The sequence below is a fragment of the Aquarana catesbeiana genome, linkage group LG06 (assembly GCF_042186555.1).
Source record: "Aquarana catesbeiana isolate 2022-GZ linkage group LG06, ASM4218655v1, whole genome shotgun sequence".
Taxonomy (NCBI): domain Eukaryota; kingdom Metazoa; phylum Chordata; class Amphibia; order Anura; family Ranidae; genus Aquarana; species Aquarana catesbeiana.
The window spans coordinates 274,532,173-274,555,451 of NC_133329.1; the positions used below are offsets into that span (position 1 = coordinate 274,532,173).

At 40.5% G+C, this 23,279-nt stretch overlaps 1 protein-coding gene across 1 annotated transcript in view; it reads right to left on the reverse strand.

Moving 5' to 3' along the window:
• CMKLR2 (chemerin chemokine-like receptor 2) overlaps nucleotides 1–18,323 on the reverse strand; it is a 68,448-nt gene extending 50,125 nt beyond the window's left edge. Inside the window, exon 1 of the mRNA XM_073633374.1 lies at nucleotides 18,065–18,323. The gene's annotated coding sequence lies outside the window, so the exon portion shown is untranslated. The remainder of the gene's footprint in view (nucleotides 1–18,064) is intronic.
• Between the last annotated feature and the right edge of the window lie 4,956 nt (nucleotides 18,324–23,279).

Consider the following 23,279-nt stretch of genomic DNA (forward strand, 5'->3'; position numbering starts at 1 on the left):
TGGTGGCTTATATCAACCACCAGGGGGGCACCAGGAGCCAGGCAGCCCAGAAGGAGGTAAACTACATTCCAGCATGGGCAGAAAAACACGTACTTTCTGTTGGCAGTGTTTATTCTGGACGTGGACAATTGGCAGGTGGACTTTCTAAGTCGCCAGTCGGACAGGCTTGCATTCAGAACCAAAGATCCGATCACTATCGGGACAGATGTGTTAGTTGTCCTTTGGGATCAGTTCTCCCTGATCTATCCTTTTCATCCAGCTCAACTTCTGCCACGGCTGCTGTGCAGGATACAGGAGGAAGGGAAGCCAGTGTTCCTGGTGGCTTCGACCTGGCCCAGGAGGGCTTGGTACGCAGAAATTGTGAGGTCGGCAATGGGGAAGCCATGGTCTCTTCCATGCCGTCCAGATCTGCTGTCCCAAGGTCCCATATTTCATCCTGCTTTACTGTCGCTGAATTTGATGGTCTGGCTATTGAGGCCAGAATTTTGAAAGATCTAAGTATTTCAGGTCCAGTGCTAGCTACTCTGATAAATGCCAGAAAGCTGGCTACAGAGTCTGGAAATCTTACATTTCTTGGTGTGAGTCCAAGAGATGGCATCCTCGCAAGTATGTTATTAGAACAATTCTTACCTTTCTGCAATTAGGAGTAGAATTGAAGCTGGCATTTGGAACAATCAAGGGACAGATTTCGGCCGTATCTATTTTCTTTCAGAGACTGATTGCATAACATTCGTTGGTGCAAACCTTTATACAAGGAGTGATTTGCATGGTTCCACCGGTCAAGCTGCCCTTATGCCCCTAGGATATAAATCTAGTGCTGTCTGTTCTGTAGAAACAACCCTTTGAGCCTATCAGGCATATTCGGTTAATCCTATTAGCAAGGAAGTTGGCTTTTTTTTAATTAATTTTTTTATTTAAACTTTATTTGGCTTTATATGAAAAAAATAACATATTCACAAATGTCTAATTTTAAGAGAGAAATACAGCTGTATTCATCACATACAATTATATTTTTACATACAGTGGGGCAAAAAAGTATTTAGTCAGCCACCAATTGTGCAAGTTCTTCCACTTAAAAAGATGAGAGAGGCCTGTAATTGTCATCATAGGTATACCTCAACTATGAGAGACCAAATATGGAAACAAATCCAGACAATCACACTGTCTGATTTTTGAAAGAATTTATTTGAAAATTATGGTGGAAAATAAGTATTTGGTCAATATCAAAAATTAATCTCAATACTTTGTTATATATCCTTTGTTGGCAATGACAGAGGTCAAACGTTTTCTGTAAGTCTTCACAAGGTTGTCACACACTGTTGTTGTTATGTTGGCCCATTCTTCCATGCAGATCTCCTCTAGAGCAGTAATGTTTTGGGGCTGTCGCTGGGCAACACGGACTTTCAACTCCCTCCAAAGGTTTTCTATGGGGTTGAGATCTGGAGACTGGCTAGGCCACTCCAGGACCTTGAAATGATTCTTACGAAGCCACTCCTTCATTGCCCGGGCGGTGTCTTTGGGATCATTGTCATGCTGAAAGACCCAGCCACATTTCATCTTCAATGCCCTTGCTGATGGGAGGAGGTTTGCACTCAAAATCTCACAATACATGGCCCCATTCATTCTTTCATGTACATGGATCAGTCGTCCTGTTCCCTTTGCAGAGAAACAGCCCCAAAGCATGATGTTGCCATCCCCATGCTTCACAGTAGGTATGGTGTTCTTTGGTTGCAACTCAACATTCTCTCTCCTCCAAACACGACGAGTTGTGTTTCTACCAAACAGTTCTACTTTGGTTTCAGCTGACCATATGACATTCTCCCAATCCTCTTCTGGATCATCCAAATGCTCTCTAGCAAACCTCAGATGGGCCCGGACATGTACTGGCTTAAGCAGAGGGACACGTCTGGCACTGCAGGATCTGACTCTCTGGCGGTATAGTGTGTTACTGATGGTAGCCTTTGTTACGTTGGTCCCAGCTCTCTGCAGGTCATTCACTAGGTCTCCCCGTGTGGTTCTGGAATTTTTGTTCACCGTTCTTGTGATCATTTTGACCCCACGGGGTGAGATCTTGCATGGAGCCCCAGATCGAGGGAGATTATCGGTGGTCTTGTATGTCTTCCATTTTCTAATTATTGCTCCCACAGTTGATTTCTTCACACCAAGCTGCTTGCCTATTGCAGATTCAGTCTTCCCAGCCTGGTGCAGTTCTACAATTGTGTTTCTGGTGTCCTTTGACAGCTCTTTGGTCTTCACCATAGTGGAGTTTGGAGTGAGACTGTTTGAGGTTGTGGACATCTGTCTTTTATACTGTTAACAAGTTCAAACAGGTGCCATTAATACAGGTAATGAGTGGAGGACAGAGGAGCCTCTTAAAGAAGAAGATACAGGTCTGCGAGAGCCAGAAATCTTGCTTGTTTGTAGGTGACCAAATACTTATTTTCCACCATAATTTGCAAATAAATTCTTTCAAGAATCAGACAATGTGATTGTCTGGATTTGTTTCCACATTTTGTCTCTCATAGTTGAGGTATACCTATGATGACAATTACAGGCCTCTCTCATCTTTTTAAGTGGGAGAACTTGCACAATTGGTGGCTGACTAAATACTTTTTTGCCCCACTGTATATATACACCGTTTCCACCCTACCACCCACCTCCCCATCCCTCCCCACCACCCACCTCCCCATCCCTCCTTTATCCCCCCCCACCGTCAGTCTCCTCTACTCTAATCCTTTTCTTCCTGTTTGCAGTTTCTTTTCCTCTCATCCAATCCCTATTCCATCAGTTTCTCTGTATACTTTCCAGTTTTCTTATAGTCTGTCCATTTCCCCAAATGCTATTGAATCTTTCTGCTTGGCCCTCCTCCCTACTACTAAGATATTCAATTTTAGATATATATTCTATTCTTTCGAACCATTCCTTTATGGTAGGTTTTTCCGGGTCTAGCCATTTTTTTAGTATTATCCCTTTTGCTGCGTTCAAGTTCAAGTATGGGGTCAGGGTTAGATTTTTTCTACAGCTGAGCTTACCTGTAAAATCTATTTCTTGGAGTACGTCATGGGACACAGAGGTCCCTCCTCTCTTTTCTGGGATCTTTATTGCTTGCTACAAAACTGAGGTACTTCCTGTATGGGAGGGGTTATAGAGGTGAACTTCCTGTCTATTGATTTGCCAGTATCCATTCACCTATAGGTGGCGCATAACTCAGATTTTCATCTGTGTCCCGTGATGTACTCCAAGAAAAGTATTTTACAGAAAAGCTGTAGGAAAAATCTAATTTTTTTTCTTTCAAACCCGTTGTACTAACAATTCGATGAGCCATTGTGTTCCGACAGAAAGACAGCCCCCTGCACCAGAACTTTCTGATCAGCGCTCTTCGCCGTCAGAAGCCAGCCAAGTGGCCGGCTTCTGTTGGACCGGGTGCCTTACACACGGGCTAAATGTTAGGCATTTTTTATTGAACTAGCCAATGTCCACGTTCGGCCCATGTGTACGGTGCTTTAGGAACTGTGGGACCATTTATACATTATTGTTGCTTGTGATTTGGTGATTAGCTTGAGACTTGATGATCAATGTCCCAATATTTTGCTGAACCAGCATATATATTGATCTTAATATATATTGCTCTGTTTCCTGACTGATCAGATTTTAACACATATCCAGATAAAAAAAAGACAAGAGACCAGTTATTTTTTATTTTATTCTATTACAGTTATCTCGGCTAATTTTTTTCACTGGGATACAAAGTGGGTCCATGGGTATGCATCAGCCAATCTGAGTGTGGTTGGCTCTCATATGGAATGAAGCAAAAGGGATTATGAAGTCTCAAATCTTACCAATAAGTCACTGAAAACCTGTTATTACTAAAGATTTTGTAGCTACAGTGCCGCCTCACATGGCTGGAGCATTGGGTTAGAATATAATGACGTTATTATTCATATCTATTATCCTGATATTGATTGGGAAAACTAAACTTCACACTCAACAAAGGCCTGTCATTCTTGAGCCTACTGCAGGACAGTTCCATAGGTGGAAGCCCCAACAAGAAAAAAGACTCTGTTGGATCTAGTCATTTCAAATAACACAGAGCTCATTAGAGATGTGCAAATTAAAGGCCATTTGGGTAATAGTGATCGTACAGTAACTTTGCTGTATGTTACAAGAAAGATAAGAGTGTTGGTATGGCTAGAACTCTAAATTTTTAACTTCAGTAAGTTGAGCACTTTAGTGAACGATACTCAATGGAACCAAACAAAGAACACATTGGACAAGTAGGAGTGTTTAAAATATTTAACAAAATAAAATAACAAAATAAATTATTTTCTCTTTAAAACAATAAAAATAAGTGAACTGAAAAGAACAAAATGAAAACGTAATTCTAGCAAGCATAAATTCTAGCATTAGCAATTAAATGAGAAAAACTGGATTTCAGAAAATAAAAATTGAAAGGGACATCCTTGACATTTCAGTTACAGGAAGGCCAACAAGAGATACAAGAGAAAAACCAGGGCATCTAAAATATATTATGAAAAGCCTATTGCTACAGTAAGTAAAAGCCCCCCCCCCAAAAAAAATACTTCAAATATATCAATAGTGGTAGGGTAAGGACAGAGCATGCAGGCCCCATAAAAGATGAGATCCTTCTCTTCAGCTTATGTAAACAAAAAATACAGGTATGATGGGTGGAATAGTATTGTTAATAGCATTGTATTGAATGTACCTCTGTGGTTTACAGACAACTGGGTTCAAAACAGACTAGAAAAATGACTTAAACTGGTTGTAAAGACACAAGGTTTTTTACCTTCATGCACTCTATGCACCAGACCAGTGCTTCAGACAATAGCACTCAACATCAGCACCATTCTTCAAAGCATTGTACTGTGAGCCCTGAACATTGTGATTATGCACCCCCAGGGGTTGTGTCCTTGACAGCTTGAGCTCGCAGGAAGTGGGTTGAATGACAGAGGGTTTCAATTAGGCAGCGCAAGACAGAGGAGGATGTGGAGTGCAGCGTCGGAGCACGGAGAGAGTGGGCATTGCATTGAAATCTCTTTTCATAACAGCAGGGGGAGCAAACGTAAAGAAACACTGGAGTTGATTTTTAGACCCCTTTCACACTGAGGCAGTTTTCAGGCATTTTGCGTTAGAAACAGACTCTAAAAAGCGCCTGAAAACTGCCTCCTGTTCATTGCAATTAGTGCTTTTACACTCGGAGGTGCGCTTGCGGGACGTTAGAAAAAGTCCTGCAAGCAGCATCTTTGGGGAGGCTTGGGTGTGCTATAAATAGCTCTCCCAGAATGCCCCTGCCCATTGAAATTAATGGGCAGCACTTCCAAAGCGCCTTAAAAGGGTTTTGAAAGCGCCGCCAAACAGGAATTTATTCCTTTTTTTTAAGGTCACGTTGTCAGGTGACCTTAAAAGATCGGCCCCGCTAGCACCCGAAAAGCGCTGCTAAAGCACCGCAAAAACAACCGGGGCTATAGCGCTGTTTTAGTGGCGCTGCAGTGTGACAGGGGTCTTAAAATAGTTTTTTGACATTTACTACATGCTTATACATTCATCATTTTTTATGATATCAAGTGTAGGTATTTGCAGATTATCCACTAGATGCAGGGAGTGCATGGTTTTGCTCAGTTTGGTCAGGGTTGGATCACTAAAGGCAAATAGGTGGTTCACTTTGCAAGGGAATTAGTCCTGGAGCTTAGTGAATGTGGTGAAATTTCTGTTTGCAAAGAATACCCAATCATGTACAACTAAAATAGAAAGACAGTAAACCTACTGTATTTGTGAAAAAAAAGAAAGAAAAACAGCATTTTTGCTTGAACATAATTAGAAGTCAGCAGATCCTCACCTCATTCACTAAGCTAAGGGGACAATTCACATGCATAGTTTATCCACTTGCTGACCAGCTCACGCAGATATACTGCAGCAGGTTGGCAGCGCTGCGCGAATTGCCTTACCTGTGCAGCGGCTTGTGCAGACACAGTTGCGAACTGGCACGCGCCGCCACCAACGCTTCCGCTGCACGCTGAGGGAGCGTGCCAGCAGGTCAGGTGGACTCGATGTTCGCTGGCGACCCGCGATCGCCTAGTACAGAGGCAGAATGGGGATCTGCCAGTGTAAGCAAGGCGGATCCCCGTTTTGACAGGGGACATGTCAGAGATCTTCTGTTCCCAGTGATCGGGAGCAGTGATCTCTGTCCTGTCCTAGTGAGCCCATCCCCCCTGCAGTTAGAACACACCTAGGGAACACACTTAACCCCTTGATCGCCCCCTAGTGTTAACCCCTTCCCTGCCAGTGTAATTTTTACATTGATCAGTGCATTTTTATAGCACTGATCAATGTAATAATGTCACTGGTCCCCAAAAAGTGTCATTTTGGGTCAGATTTTTCTGCTGCAATGTCGCAGTACCGCTAAAAATCGCAGATCGCTGCCATTTCTAGTAAAAACAATTAAAAAAAATAAAAGTCCCTAAATCTAGTTTGTAGATGGCATAGCTTTTGTGCAAAACAATCAATATACTCCTATTGTGAATATATATCGGCTTAAACTGATGAATAAATGTGTTTTTTTTTTGATATGTATTATAGCAAAACGTAAAAAAAAATTTTTTTTCAAAATTGATGCTATTTGTTTGTTTATAGCGCAAAAAATAAAAACCGCAGAGGTGATCAAATACCACCAAAAGAAAGCTCTATTTGTGGGGATAAAAAGGACGTCAATTTTGTTTGGATACAACGTCGCACGACCACGCAATTGACAGTTAAAGTGACGCAGTGCCTTACAGCAAATAATGGCCTGGTCATGAAGAGGGCAAATCCTTCTGGGGCTGAAGTGATTAACTTCCCTTTAAAAGTGAACAGTCTATTTGCTTTTAGTAACCCCATAGTAATGTGAGAAGAAGCGAGAAAACACAACTACTTTGTAACACTTGGAAGCAGATGCATAACCTGAGTATATTAATAGTAAAATAGTATGTAAATAGCAAATATGGCTGCCACATGTACATATACAATCACAAATACACACAAGAAACAAAAAGATAAAACATTAACACACATTGATATGATTTTTTTTACAAGTTGAGCTCTGTTACATGTACAACAAGCATTGAATGCAATATACTGTATATTCCCTATGAGACTGGGTTATAGATGTGGTAATTCAATCCTGTGCTAATTTCAGGACATGTTCAGAACTTTGTCAGCTGTCCTGTGAAGATACTGTTCCTCTGTTTCCAGATTGTATATGGCTACTACATAATTGTATTATTTTTGAAAGTTTTCCTTGCCACCTCCAATAATATTGCAGTTTTTGAATTGCACCTGCAATATGGGAAACCAATTTATTGGTCTATCTGGAACATTTTCTGTTACTTTGATTCACTTTTCTTTATAGCCCACATATTCTTCTAATTGGCAACTTAATATGCTTCAACTTTAAATTTGTGATTGCAATAATCTTGTGTGAAAATTGGAATGTATCTACAGCCCAAATGTTTTTGTTAGTTTTATTGTTGTCTCTATGCCTGCTGCAAGATCCACATGCTTAATTTATTCTGGACCCTTGTCACCACAATAGAAAGTGATGGGAATTGAAATTGCACAGTTGTGACTGGAACAGGAGGTGATGGTACCCAGGAAAAAGTGTCAATACGGATACCTGTTTTGATAACAACTATCGAAAAAGGAATTTGCCCTGACTTTTGGAGAGATTTTTTTCCAACAGACAGGAAGTGGAAAAAAAAAATCTCACCAAAAGGGACATAAAAAAGGTTGCTGAGGGTTTTAAATATTCCCTACTCTATGCAAAAAGAAAAGAAGAAAGTAGCTGCTTATTTATGTGGGATTTCTCCTATTTTGACTTCTTGTAACAGGGAGCTTGCAGGCTGCTCAGCCTTAATCTATTTAAATAATAAAAGGAACACATCCAGTATCTTTATCCCCAAGTATTATTCTAAGTTTCTATAAATGCAAGTAATGCAAGTAAACAAATGTTATTCCATCAAGGAAATAAATGTTGGCTGTGTATTCTAGACTCTTGTGCTTTGAATATTACCAGTACAGCACTGAATTGAAGTTCACATTCAGGCATATCTACATGGACCCTACAACCTATGGAAAGAAAACATTCATAAATATAATTTCTAACAAATAATCTAGTGGTTGATTTTTATCGTTGCACTGCCACTTTTTTCAGCATAGTAGGGTGCCCATTAAAAAAACAACAACAATGTTTTCTTCCTTGGTCAATAAATATATGAACAATTATAAGGTGGAACACAAGAGGCATGTTGGCATATTCTTAAGCTAGTACACATATACTGTCCTTACCAGGAAGTCCAGCTTGCATTGCTCAAAGAACACTTGTTTAATAGTGCTAACTTTGTTTGACAATTTTGAAATCGTAATGCTGTTTAAATATTCAACTGACACCAAAATATATCCTGTCCAAAAACATTTTGTCTAGTTCCTTATTAAATTAGTAAGTGACTTTACAGTTTTTGCGTAATAAATGATAAAGCATAGTCTAACTCTGAGTATGCAACCAACATTGGCTAATGAAGCACATTATTTGTTCTTGATTTTTTTGCAAATAATACATATATCCAATATTAGAATAGCCAATATATATTTACTAAAGGAAAACAGATTTCTGACTTTGCAGGGGGAAGTTCTACTTTGCAACAGAATTTTACCAAGAGCTTACTGAATGTGGTGAAGTTTCACTTTACAAAGTATGCCCGATCACCTCATTTACTAAGCTCTAGGGAAAATTTCATTGCAAAGTTAGCAGCTCATTTGCCTTTATTAAATCAACCCCTATGTGGCAAGTTTTGGAGTGGGAACAAATGCCCATGAACATTCAATGCACTGTTGGTTCACTGATATGTCAAAGTGTTTACTAGGATCCCTCACTCTGGTCATCTTGATACATAAAATAATTCTAGATACCAGGGGGATACCAGCACAAAAAACTGCAGATGGCAGGTTGATGCACAGACTGCTGGATGCCAGGGATAAGGAAGGACACAAAAAACACTAAACACCAGGATTTGTGTAGTATGTCCGTTATAAGGCAGTGAGAGTTGGGGAATCCCTTGCCAGCCAATGGAAACATAACAGGAATTCTCTAGGCCATGTCTCCATGTCCAAAACCCACAGAGCAGAAGAGACTGCCAATACAATCTTAAACTACAGAAATACAGTAAAGACACAGTTATAGTTTTGGTATGTTATACTGTCATTAATTTTGTTTTGTTAGTAATTTTACTATGTTGTGCTTTAACATGGGTATTAAGCTGTTTTTTTTATGGTCAATTAATCATATAGGTAGTTGAACTGTATGCAAATGGTATTAAAAGAGTTATCTTAAATGCAATGTTGTGGTTCATTCTACCCAAAAAGCATGTTGCTTGCTGTACTGGTTGGTGAATTAGTACAATGTATAAGAAGATATAACATGACCAGCATCCTTAAAGTGGATGTAAACCTGAATTATTTTTTTTTTAATAAAGACTTCCACCTTGTACAGTAGAGGATGTCAAATCATCTGTTCCTAGTCCTGCCACAAAGAGTTAATCCAGCTCTGAGCAATCCTCTTGTCTTTTTTAGTAAGATAAAAAATGACACATAGATAAGTTTGTGTCGCCACATCCCCCACTGCTGTGACTGACATCTGATTTCTTTATTGCATGAACAAGCAGAGAGCAAAGAGAGTGTTACGATTCCAGCTTCACATCCCTCCTCCTTTCTTCTCCAGCTCTCCCAGGATTGGCTGCTCCACACCTCAGCATGATTAGGCATGCTGAAGTCATGTGGTGCCTTTCCTGAGTTTTGTCTGGATGTTGCTCATTATGGGGCGTGATCCCCGAGAACAGCAGAAGATCAGTGTGACTGAGGAGAATTTACATAGTGCAGTCAGCTCCCAGAGGCAGCAGAAAGAGTAGGAGGGTGTAGAGGTGGGCGGGGAGTCTTGTGACATCACAACTCCGTCCACCGAGCTCCGGCAAATAGACCCACTCACCAATTCCAGCATTTTACGGGGCTCCTACTGCTGAAGTGGGTGACATTTGCAAGGTAGGGATACATGCACGAGGCTTGCATATATATACATTAACACTGTGCCATTAGTTTATACTGGGTGAGTGGTGCGTTTACATCCACTTTAAGTCCAACTTCACATCTCCAAATAAATCAAATAAATTAGTGGCAAACCATCTTAAAAAAAAAAGGCAGCTTTGGCTGTAATATTTAACCCCACTCTAGTGATGTCGCTTGAAGACTCACCTGCTCTGTGATCCAGTGCCAGTACTAGTCCAGGTCAATATGGACACATGCCCAGGGGGCAGGTTATAACACTGACCTAGCCTCACAGTACTCCTGGACAGTGTTGCATTCACACTTCATTACATGATTGCCCTGCTGTCCGGGAGTACAAACAACCCACAGCTAAAGTGGAAATTGAAGGACCTGTGATAGAAGACTGCAGGAAAAAAAAAAAGAAAAGTATAGAGGGACTTCTTTTAAAGGTGGGGGGAGGGGAAGGGATGGTGGGATAGAGAAAAGAAGTTTGTCTTTAGGACCACACCCACTTTATGGTCTTACACTTAATGTGTTGGTTAACCTTTACAGAAAAAATGTAAAGGGGAAGTAACATTGGACACCCTCCCCCCTCCCCAGCCCTTGCTGTAATTAGCCAAGCTGTCAGCACCCCCACACCTGCTACAGCGGTCAGGGGATTTGAAATCCCCGCTCTACTTCGTCAGAACTTCCGGGCCAGACCAGATCGATTCACAGTGACAGCACCAGTGTTGCCAGCCATCAGTATTTTTACTGCCAGGCAGTAAAAAAAAAAAGCATTTTTCTCCTGCCAGTAAATGCCAGTGACAGGAAAAGGTTGCCAGTAAAAAATATGGTTGTGTCGCTCAGCTTGGAACTGCGCATGTGCAGTTCTGGTCCGGAGCTGTCCAAGACCACGTGGGTGCCTGCTACAGTGTGTTTGGGCAACGGGTTTGGTGGAGGCAGTGCCTGAGCATGTCATGTGATGTCATGGTGCAAGGGAGCCTCGTGTGTGGGTCTGCAGGACAGGAGCAAGGCAAGCCGTGAGCGGGACTGTCAGTGCAGTTTGACTAGAGTGGACTGAAATGAACACCTGGGGGGCAGAGAGACTGTTTCTGTGACTCAGGAGATGACGTGTCATGTTGGTGAGGTGTCATCTAGGGTTGCCATATCATTCCTTTAATCCAGGACACACATTAATTACACAGGTTTTGTGGCTGATTTAAGGTGGTAATTAAACTCACTTGGTGCCTTATCTGCATTAAATCATCCTCAGAACCTGTGTAATTCATATGTGTCCTGAATTAAAGGGATGATGTGGCAACCCTAGTGTCATCATCATCTGTGCTGCTGTCAGTGTCACTGTGAGAGTTAATTTTGTGTGTGTGCGCCTGCCCATTCTAATTTTTTGTCCATCTGAGTCCTGTCCCTGAGCTATACTCCATGTTCCCATTACACATGTTCTCCTGGATAAGCTCTCAAAAGTTTGGGTGCTTTAGCAACAACCAGCTGGAAACTGGTTCAGAAATTCACAAAGGAGATATTTGCCAGCACACCATGGATCAACAAGGTAGCATCCAAACAGATTGTTTATTGCATGATCACATCACAAGAACAGTGCAACGTTTCGGAGTCACTCAGGACCCCTTCATCAGGCATGTGACATCAGGCATGTAGCACCTGCCCTGACGAAGGGGTCCTGAGTGACTCCGAAATGTTGCACTGTTCTTGTGATGTGATCAAGCAATAAACAATCTGTTATCTTCTTGATCAATGGTGTGCTGGCAAATATCTCCTTTCCTTCCCTAAGCTACTTACTATATCGAAAATAAAATAAGAAATATGTTTTTTCCTTAAGACCCCTATCACACTGAGGCGTGTTTCAGGCGCTTTTGGGCTAAAAATAGCGCCTGTAAAACGGCTCCCCTGCAGTCTCAGTGAGAAAGCCTGAGTGCTTTCACACTGAGGCGATGTGCTGGCAGGACATTAAAAAAACTCCTGCAAGCAGCATCTTTGGAGCGGTGAAGGAGCGGTGTACACACCACTCCTAAACCGCCCCTACCCATTGAAATGAATGGGCAGCGCCGCCGAACCGCCGGCAAAACGCCACTGCAGCGGTGCTTTGCTGGTAGTTTTAACCCTTTTTTGGCCGCTAGCAGGGGTTAACAGTGCTCCCACTAGCGGCCGAAAACCTCCACAAAAAAGACGGTAAAGCTAAAATTAGCGGCGCTTTACCGCCAACGCCCTAGTGTGAAAGCAGCCTTATAACTACCTTAAATCACATTGCTAATTGAATATTATATTTGTTTGTAGCCTAAATACTGAAATTTGCACTTTCAACTGTAATTTTGTAACTTTTCGAAATGCCAGTAAAAACTTGGCTGTGCAGGTAAATTTTGGGTGTAGTTTCAGTAAATTTCAATCTGGTAGGTTGACAACACTGGACGACGCTGACCAATCAGAATTGATCTGGTCACTACCGGAAGCACTGACAGATAAGAGGGAGAAGACTGGGGATTTCAAGTCCTCCAACCATTGGACCAGATGCGTGGGTGCTGACAGCTCAGCAACCCCAGAGGTAAATTCAGCTGGGATCAATGTGATTGGGGATGGTGTCCAATGTTAGTTCACTCTTCATGATGAACTAACCCTTTAAACTAGCATGGTGAGCATCTCTGTTCATACAGTTTTCTTGTTTTTTTTTTTAAACCACTGTCTTAGAACACTGCTAGAAATATCTATTTCAGTTTGAATATAGTCTTATTGCATTACTATATACTTATACAATCTAATAGCCTGGTTGAATAAGGCAAAGAAAATTAGTGCAGGTAAAGTACAGTAACTGATAGCAAATAACTTTTTAAAACAGATTTTATTTTAGCAAACTAATGTCTAAAATGGGTTGCTGAATATTACCTACTTATTATCTTTGCACTGTGTACTGCTTTACTGAATAAGCCAGTATTTGCACTGAAATAACAACTTAAATACCTGTGTTTAAAAAGATAAAAGGTTGAGATGTCTGACATAATGTCTGTGCAAACATCTAATTAAAGACAGACTACAAATATAAAGGTGGTTGGGTAAAAAATACAAGGTTCAAAGTGATGTCACTGCATATTGTCTAAATTAATGTGTTTGCTTAATGCTATAAGGAAATCTGGTTCAGACTCTTTTTATTAAAAACTTTACTCCAAGCCACTTGTTTTTATTGGATAGAGTGTCTGTCCCCCTGTGACCTCATTGGGGAGATATTCCATTACTGTGTGTCCCTGTGACGCCCAGACAAGAAATGGGGAAGAAGCTGTCACCAGGACTAAAAGAAACAAGTTGCATTAAAAATCAGTTTTGACATTTTCTTACTCTACTAAAAATGTGTTTTGTTTTGCCTATGCCCTTATGACAGATTGTTTCCTTCTAAAGCTTTCCCTGAAAGACATAATAAGGCTGCCATTACTCAGTATGCAAATGCTAGCTGCCTGGTTGCCTTGCTGACCTCCTCGCCCCAGTGCTTTTGTATGTAAGTTGTTCTGGGTCGATGACTTTCGTAGCTTCCAGACACGATCTGTAAACTAGCATTCCTTTCAATAATGCCCCATGCTGAGAGATGTTGAGTTACATTCAATTTGTACCAGCTAGCAGGTGGCACTGTACGTAGCTTCTAACTTTCAGACTGGACTATCATTGACATTGGACTGGGATTGGGAACCTATCAGAGTAATTCTTGGTCATGTGATCACTATATCAGTTAAGACATAGTGATCACATTCAGGATGAAGGTTCATTTACAAAATAAACCCAGAACCTGCCGATGCCACTCCAGCCTGAAGATGCCAGTGAGCCACTAAAGCTGGGTACACACTATAAGAAAATCGGGCGAACAATCTTCCGGTTTTCCTCAATGTTTCACAGCAAGTCGAAACCAAGGGTGAAACTAATGTACGAAAATTCTTGTAGGACAAAGGCTTTTTTATTATTTATTGTTTCTGATCATGCACAGTCTTTTGGATCTGATTTTTCTCGTAAAAAAAGTCTGAAAACTACACATTAAACAAAAATTGTTAGTTTTGTTCCGGTACGAGAAAAAATTTGGACTGTCCCTTCGGAAATTTTTGTTTGGAAAAGCTGAATTGGATGTCGAAAGTTGTGGACTCACTGTATGAAAATCAAACGATTGTGCCTCAAACTGAATTTTTCTTCTGATTTTCTTCTAGTGTGTATCCTACTTAAAGTGATCATAAAGCCTTAAGGGTTTTCACCTTAATGCATTCTATGCATTAAGGTGAAAAACCTTCTGTGCTGCAGCTGCCCCCCCAGACCCCCCTTTTTCTTACCTGAGCCTGATCCAATCCAGCAATGTGCACAAGCACAGCAACTCCAGCCACTGTCGCTCTCCTCATTGGACAGATTGATAGCAGCGGGAGCCATTGGCTGTGAAATGGGTGCGGGGGGGTGGGTCTCAATCCCGCAGGTAAGTATAGGGTTTACAATCACTTTAATACTGTCATTTAAGGTACAATTACAGTAGTGAAACAATAATGCATAAAAATAATACATTCATTTAAAATAAGTATTTTTCCATCTTGTTTACATTAGTCAGCTTATAGAAAACACATCAGGGGTTTTATTAAAATAGCAAAATAAAAGCCTCACAGGTCCTTAACCACTTGCCGACCAAACCTTTTCTGTCACTTTTGTGACAGAAAAATCATTTTTTTGTGACAGAAAAATCTGCAGCAAGCACTGAGAGGTCTGGTGTGAGATCTTATTGCTGGAATTCTCAGTAGATACACAAGTCAGTAGATGAGTTTGTTTGGTGTTTGGAGGAACTGCTGATCGTGAGTCACTCAGAGGCAATTCTAGCAGAAAGAGAGGTGACATCTGGTCAACAATTATAGAGACCCTGGCTTGGGTATAAGCCATAAGCGGATGCGATCTCCTTAAAAAGAGATCAACACAGCTGGTAAGCGGCAGTTATTTCCCAGGTGGAGGAATCTTTCTATCCCAAATCACTACTTCTGCTGTGTTTTCTGTTTTAAGTCACTAATAACCAGTGAATTGAGGACATTTCATAGAATTGGGAATACTATGCGATTGGCAACATTCCTCTTTTTGAGGACTTTCTGCTGATATGAATTTTTCATAGGACACTTTTGACATCTATTGTGTGGCCAATTTTTAATGCATTTATGTTCAAACATCATGATGCACATGGTTATATTATAGATTCATGCAAGTTAGTATTTTATCATTACATTGGGAGTAATTATATCCTCCATTTGATATAGACATATAATATATGTGGATATACGCTACCACATTTTTATAGTCTCATGCAGCGCAGCTTTTCCATCTGAAATTACTATATTGTGTGTATCTCACATTTAAGCTGCAGCAGGACCCATTTTTTATGGTACTACTTTTTAATAGAATGACTCGTTAGATAGTGCTGTATTTCCACCCTTGACATTATATATATATATATATATATATATATATATATATATATATATATAGCAGAGACCCTAAAGAATAAAATGTCAATGTTTTTTTTTTATGTCACTAGGTAGTTGCCCAGTGGTTTTTCAAACGCCATTTATTGGGAAAAAATACACTTTAATGAATTTTAATGCAAAAAAACACAATATATAACCCAATTGTTTCATAAAGTGTAAAAGATGATGTTAAGCTGAGTAAATAGATACCCAACATGTCATGCTTTAAAATTGCACATGCTTGTGGAATGGCGACAAACTACGATACTTAAAAATCTCCATAGGTGACATGTTAACGTTTTTTTACAGGTTACCTGTTTAGAGTTACAGAGGAGGTCTAGTGCTAGAATTATTGCTCTCGCTCATGTGTGGTGCGAACACCATTTACATGCTTGTGCATGACTTACGTATGCGTTTGCTTCTGCGCATGAGCACGGAGGGAGGGGGTGCTTTAAATTTTATTTTCTTATTTATTTTATTTTTATTTTCAATTTTAACACTGTCCCTTTACATTTTTTTTTATCACTTTTATTCTTAATAAGAGGAATATAAACATCCCTTGTAAAAGAAATAAGAGATGACAGGTCCTCTTTACGGAGAGATCTGGGGTCAGTAGGACCCTAAATCTCTCCTTTACCTTTAAAAGGAAAAGATAAAATAAAAATGATCTTTTGCTTATTAAAAAAAAAAAGTTTACTTCTGCCCTAGATCGGAAGGGACGTCATGACGTTGCTCCGGTCCTCCAAGACCAAAGAGGCAATCAGAGGCAATGGTAACCTCTATGGCCAGCCGCATGAACTGTTGGATCGATTTTCGGGTGCACTGGTAAAAACAGTAAGACTGATAAACCTTGATGAGTGGCGAGAGGGGTGGATGACCGCTCCCGCTGCCTCTGAAAGCTATCCAGCGGCTAATTAGCCGCTCGGAGCACTTTCATGAAAAAGTAAACCGCTGGCTGAAAAGAAAAATACCAGGGTTATGGCTGATGCTGCAAGCCGCAACCAATATATACGTATTGCGGTTGGCAAGTGAACAAAAATAATTTAAGTTGGTTATAGTCAAGCTAATTGATCCCTAACCACATTACAGCTTTGAAGTGGTTTAGTGGGGTTATGGCTGAAGCTATCAGCCATAACCCTGGTATTTTTTTTTCATCTGGTGGCTGGCTTTCTTATTAAAGTGTTCTGAGCTGCTCATGAGCCGCTGAAATGCAAGTGACAGTGAAAAAATAAAAAAGTAAAATAAATAATAATAATTAAAAAAAATGTAAAGCACCCCCATCCCTCCATGCTCGCACGCAGAAGCGAATGCATACTAAGGTTGGGCACGCATATGTAAACAGTGTTTGCACCACACATGTGAAGTATCAACATGACATTAGAGTGAGAGCAACAATTCTAGCGCCAGACGACTTCTGTAACTCTAAACAGGTAACCTGTAAAGGCGTTTAAAGCGCCGCTTATGGAGATTTTTAAGTACAGTAGTTTGGTACAATTTTAAAGTGTGACATATTAGGTATCTATTTAGTCGATGTAACATCATCTTTCACATTTTACAGAATAATTAGGGTATATATTGTGGGTTTTTCTAATTAATAAAGTGTATTCTTTCCCCAAAAAATTGCGTTTCAAAAACTGCTGAGCAAATGCTGTGTGACATAAAAAATTGCCACAATTGCCATTTTTTTCCCTAATGTCTCCGCTAAAACAAAATGTATAATGTTTGGGGGTTATAAGTAATTTTCCAGCAAAAAATACTAATTACGTGTAAACAAAAAGCATCTTCTTAAAATGGCTAATGATGCTAAAATTGACCTGGGCATCTAGACCTCAGTAACCTTTGGTAATGAAAGATTTAAGCAAAAAATGGCGCATGCAGACAGGTTGACTCACTTTCACCTATTGAGCTGTTTTCATTCCCTGTCTCCTCCTGGCTTGATTTTTAAATCAAAAAGTGAAGTAAGGAAGGGAGTAAGAGGGCAGTCTAGCAAAGCATACATAAGTATAGTTCTGTATGTGAAAACATATATGCATGGAATGTAAAAACATATAGAAAAATATAAGTGCCAACACATGCTTCAGCAGTCTTCTCTAATTCTGATGTTCTTTTAACAGGTGTGTGAAAATGATACATTCATGCAAAAGAAAAATAGTTCTCTGTGCTATGCTCCTCTTCTCAGCATCTCTGTTCTGTGTCTGACCTATTTTGTGACTTGGTGGGAGCCAAAAAACAAAGTGGCTGTGCAAACCTAACCATACCTAATGGTCTGCTCTGTGTGACTAAGCATTAAGCATTACTCCTAAATAACTATAATAATACTTGCATTTATCTATTGCATTAAAATAAACAGTGAAAAACTTCAAATACCCAAAAACGTGAAAAAATTAAATAAAAAAAATTCTGAGATTTTGTCTACTTATCATCATTTTGAGTTATTCTTATAGTTTAAATGTGTATTCTTCTTATATGGAGTTTTCCATTAATAATAAAAAAATGGAACTTACCTAAGCAGCTGCTGTGAGTACAGAAAATATGAAGTTATGCACAGCTGTTCAGCAGACTGAAATACTGTGATTCATGTGTTCTTGCAAGAGGGCAGCTCATTCTCCCTCCCTCGAAGGAGTGTCATTTCCAGATTTGAGATTGAGGATGTGACTTGTCACATCGGATCTAACAGAGTTTGAAGTCAAGATGGCCAGTGCTTGATGTGCATCAGCAGTGAAAACATGCATAAACAAAGTTTGTCTTCTGGCCAGGGAAAGATGACTGGTCTACAGAGACCTTTTGAAAACAAATTATTACGGTCCACCACACCCTCTGTAGACACAGAGGCTTGTTTAGGGTTGCTATGCTGAAAGATTTGGAATGTTCTGTCCCTAACTATTACGCTGTCCGTAGATGGGTTGGGAGACATCTGAGTCAAAGTCTGATGTGCCTGGATATGCCTGATGGAATGAAGTGTTTACAGTATTGTTAATGATTTCCTTCACTCTTCTCATTGAGAAGAGGGAAAGATCAAGTGGGTGACGCAGAGGTTTCCAAGTTCTCAAATTGCTATATGTATGTGAGTCCTATCTAGTAATTCTGGCACTAAATTTTCCACATATAGGTGAGATTAGACTCCACACTCCACCACATACTGTCAGGTCCATAAATATTGGGACAGCGACACAATTCTAATCTTGTTAGCTCTATACACCACCACAATGGATTTTGAACAGTTTGTATATGTGCCTCCCACTTTTTAAGGGACCAAAAGTAATGGAACAATTGGCTGCTCAGCTGTTCCATGGCCAGGTGTGTGTTATTCCCTCATTATCCCATTTACAAGGAGCAGATAAAAGGTCCAGAGTTCATTTCAAGTGTGCTATTTGCATTTGGAATCTGTTGCTGTCAACTCTCAATATGAGATCCAAAGAGCTGTCACTATCAGTGAAGCAAGCCATCAATAGGCTGAAAAAATAAAACAAACCCATCAAAGAGATAGCAAAAACATTAGGTGTGGCCAAATCAACTGTTTGGAACATCCTTAAAAAGAAAAAACGCACCGGTGAGCTCAGCAACAAAAAAGACCTGGAAGACCACAGAAAACAACTGTGGTGGATGACCAAAGAATTCTTTTCCTGGTGAAGAAAACACCCTTCACAACAGTTGGCCAGATCAAGAACACTCTCCAGGAGGTAGGTGTTTGTGTGTCAAAGTCAACAATCAAGAGAAGACTTCACCAGAGTGAATACAGAGGGTTCACCACAAGATGTAAACCATCGGTGAGCCTCAAAAACAGGAAGGCCAGATTAGAGTTTGCCGAACAACTAAAAAAGCCTCCACAGTTCTGGAACAACATCCTATGGACAGATGAGACCAAGATCAACTTTTACCAGAGTGATGGGAAGAGAAGATTATGGAAAAGGAAAGGAACTGCTCATGATCCAAAGCATACCAACTCATCAGTGAAGCATGGTGGTGGTAGTGTCATGGCGTGGGCATGTATGGCTGCCAATGGAACTGATTCTCTTGTATTTATTGATGATGTGACTGCTGACAAAAGCAGCAGGATGAATTCTGAAGTGTTTCGGGCAATATTATCTGCTCATATTCAGCAAAATGCTTCAGAACTCATTGGACGGTGTTTCACAGTGCAGATGGACAATGACCCAAAGCATACTGCGAAAGCAACCAAAAAGAATTTTTTAAGGGAAAGAAGTGGAATGTTATGCAATGGCCAAGTCAATCACCTGACCTGAATCCGATTGAGCATGCATTTCACTTGCTGAAGACAAAAATGAAGGGAAAATGCCCCAAGAACAAGCAGGAACTGAAGACAGTTTCAGTAGAGGCCTGGCAGAGCATCACCAGGGATGAAACCCAGCATCTGGTGATGTCTATGCGTTCCAGACTTCAGGCTGTAATTGACTGCAAAGGATTTGCAACCAAGTATTAAAAAGTGAAAGTTTGATGGATGATTGTTAATCTGTCCCATTACTTTTGGTCCCTTAAAAAGTGGGAGGCACATATACATATACACTGTTCACCTGATTTGGATGTCAATACCCTCAAATTAAAGCTGAAAGTCTGCAGTTAAAGAGCATCTTGTTCGTTTCATTTCAAATCTCTTGTGGTGGTGTATAGAGCCAAAAAGATTAGAATTGTGTCGATGTCCCAATATTTATGAACCTGACTGTATCAGGTACTGGGTTTCCACAGAAGCAATCACTTTTATCATCTCACATGGATATCACACCGAGTTGTAAAATATTGGTCTCTATTTATTTATATAGCCAGCAGGCTATTTAAAGTGGTTGTAAATCTCTTAAATGAAAAATTAACAAAGCATATCCATCTACAATTCCTACTTGCCTCAATTCAAAGCACCTAGTGAGCTTTTCTTTCCTCCCTCTGCTATTTGTATGAGTCGCACACAGAAGGTAATTGACAGGCTCCACTGTCCATGATTCCCTATAAGACTGTGTAGAGGGGGTGTGTTCATTTCCCTCACTTAGAAAAGGTTGGATACCCCCAGGTGGGACTTTAAATTGGTAAAACACTAATGAAATATGTAAAAACATATTTTATTTATGCAAAAAAGAAAAACTAAACCAAAAAATTATCACACGATGATTGCTAAAACATACACTGACATATGACACAAATACACATAACATAGTATCTTGCAAATAGAATGTAAAGGTACGTATACGAACTGATTTCTCTCCAGCATCCGAAAATCCTTTCTGGTAGCCAACAGCCCGGGATAAGCTTTTCGGTACCCAACGTGTTTCAGACTTTGCCAGTGTGTATGGCGTGCCCTACGGACCCCCTCTATACAGCCTAAGGAACGGTAATGACCATTTCAATTCAGTTTCACCATTGATGCAGGACTATGACCAGAATCCTTTTTTGATTTGTGCTGCGAGACCACTATTTGAGCCTTAAACTCTTGCTCCTAGCTGTATATCCTTCTACTTGAGGGACCAGGGATATGACCCTTTCCTGTGGGCTACAATACTCCAAGTCTGTAGGTTGAACCAAAACCTCCACATATGCCATCCACTGACAATGCTAATTCTACCCTTGCTTCAATATTGTATGTGTTTGATTACAGTGCCATTCACCATATTTCGAATATAAATCTTCCTATATAATTACCCCTGATGAAAGGATTTTGAACCTGAAACGCGTTGGATACCGAAAAGCTTATCCTGGATGTTGGTTAAGCTGGAAAGCCATCACTTTGTATACGTACCTTTACATTCTATTTGCAAGATACTGTGTTATGTGTAATTGTGTTATATGTCAGTGTATGTTTTAGGAATCATCATGTGATGATTTTTTAGTTTAGTTTTTCTTTTTTGCATAAATAAAATATATTTTTTTACATATTTCGTTAATGTTTTGCCAATTTAAAGTCCCACCTGGGGGTATCCAACCTTTTCTATGTATACAGGGATGTGGCAAATTCACTAAAATATCTGGTATGGTGAAAGCATTCATATATCTATTTCCTTCACTTAAGTCTCAGATTACACTCAGTCCTTCTCTTTGTGCTGTGCAGTGTGTGACATCAGATTCCTGCCCCCTGCCTCCTCAAGCTCAATAATGCTGTGTAAACTGTACACTTTGCAGGGCTGTAGAAGAGAGAGAGGGCTGCAGATAACCAGGTACAATTTATGAGAGGATTTTTTTCATTTCTGCATATTACCTAAGGCTAGTCACTTCAGTGGGTATGTGTAAGAGTTTACAACCACTTTAAAGTTATTGTAAAGGCAGAAGTTTTTTTTTTTTTTTTTTATCTTAATGCATTCTAAGCAATAAGATAAAAAAAAACCTTCTGTGTGCAACATCCCCCCTCAGCTCCCCCTAATACTTATCTGAGCCCCACCCCATCTCGAACCAGCGATGTTGCACGAGAGCCTTGGCTGTCCAGGACTCTCCCTCCTGATTGGCTGAGACACAGCAGGGGGCAGCATTGGCTCCCACTGCTGTCAATCAAAGTCAGTGAGCCAATGAGGAGAAAGAGGGGGCAAGACCAAGCTGCAGCTCTGTGTCTGAATAGACAGCTGCTTGCTGTGGGGGCACCTGACAGGAGGGAGGGTGCCAGGAGCAATAGCGGGGGACCCGATAAGAGGAGGATCGGGGCTGCTCTGTGCAAAACCACTGCACAAAACAGGTAAGTAAGCCTTGAGGCGATTCAGTTCGCATTTGTAGCGCTATACAAATCAGGTAAGTATATAATGTTTGGTATTTTTAAACAATAAACAAAAAGACTTTGATATTGCTTTAAATAAAGAAAGATCAGTATTTTGCGTTTCATTGTGTTGTACTCCTGGGAGATGGTCAGGGCTTTTTTTCAGGGGGAACTTGGTGGAACTCAGTTCCACCACCTCTGGCGCTCTGGACCCTTGGTGGGGGGGGCTGCTGACTACAATCACTTGTAAACACAGAAGTCCGGTTTTTGTGTTTACAAGTGACAGCTCTGCACTCTGTGTGTAACCGCCCTGAACTCTGCCCTCTGTATGTAATGCAATCTTGGTATTTAATGCCCCTTTAGGACCCTCTTCCTGTTTGTGAAATTTGACTGACCACACCCACTATTTGATGTGATTTGGAGGGTGTGTGTGGGTGGATGGGTTTTGGGGGGTTGTGGTTGAGTTCCAGCACCTATTGTTTGAGAAAAAAAGCCCTGGAGATGGTAATAGTAATTCCAACAATTGGGGGCAAGGTAAAGCAACTGTATAGAATATGTTATCACAACATTTCATATTCCTGATATGTGCTTGCTGTACCATGTACTCTATAAAAAAGTATCCTGTTCTTTTTGTTTTGCTTCCTTTGTGTGAAATCCCTGGTGTTCCTGACAGTCCCTCTACTTTCCTATCAAAAACTGACCACACTATGCATTAGAGTAGGGGTCTCCAAACTTTCTAAGCAAAGGGCCAGTTTAATGTCCTTCAGGCTTTAGGGGGGGCTGGACCATGGCTAGTGGGAATAAAAATTGCCCAAGCATTAGTGCCCCATCATGGTTTTAATGGGAGGAATGAGGCCCTATTGTTGGTATTAATAGGAAGAATCAGTGTCCCATTGATGGTGTCAGTAGGGGAATGGTGCTTCATCATTGGTTTCAGTTAATGGAAAATTCCCCCAAGGGCCAGATAAAGGCAAGCAAAGGGCCACATTTGGTCCCTGGCCACAGTTTGGAGACCACTCATCAGAAACCATGAA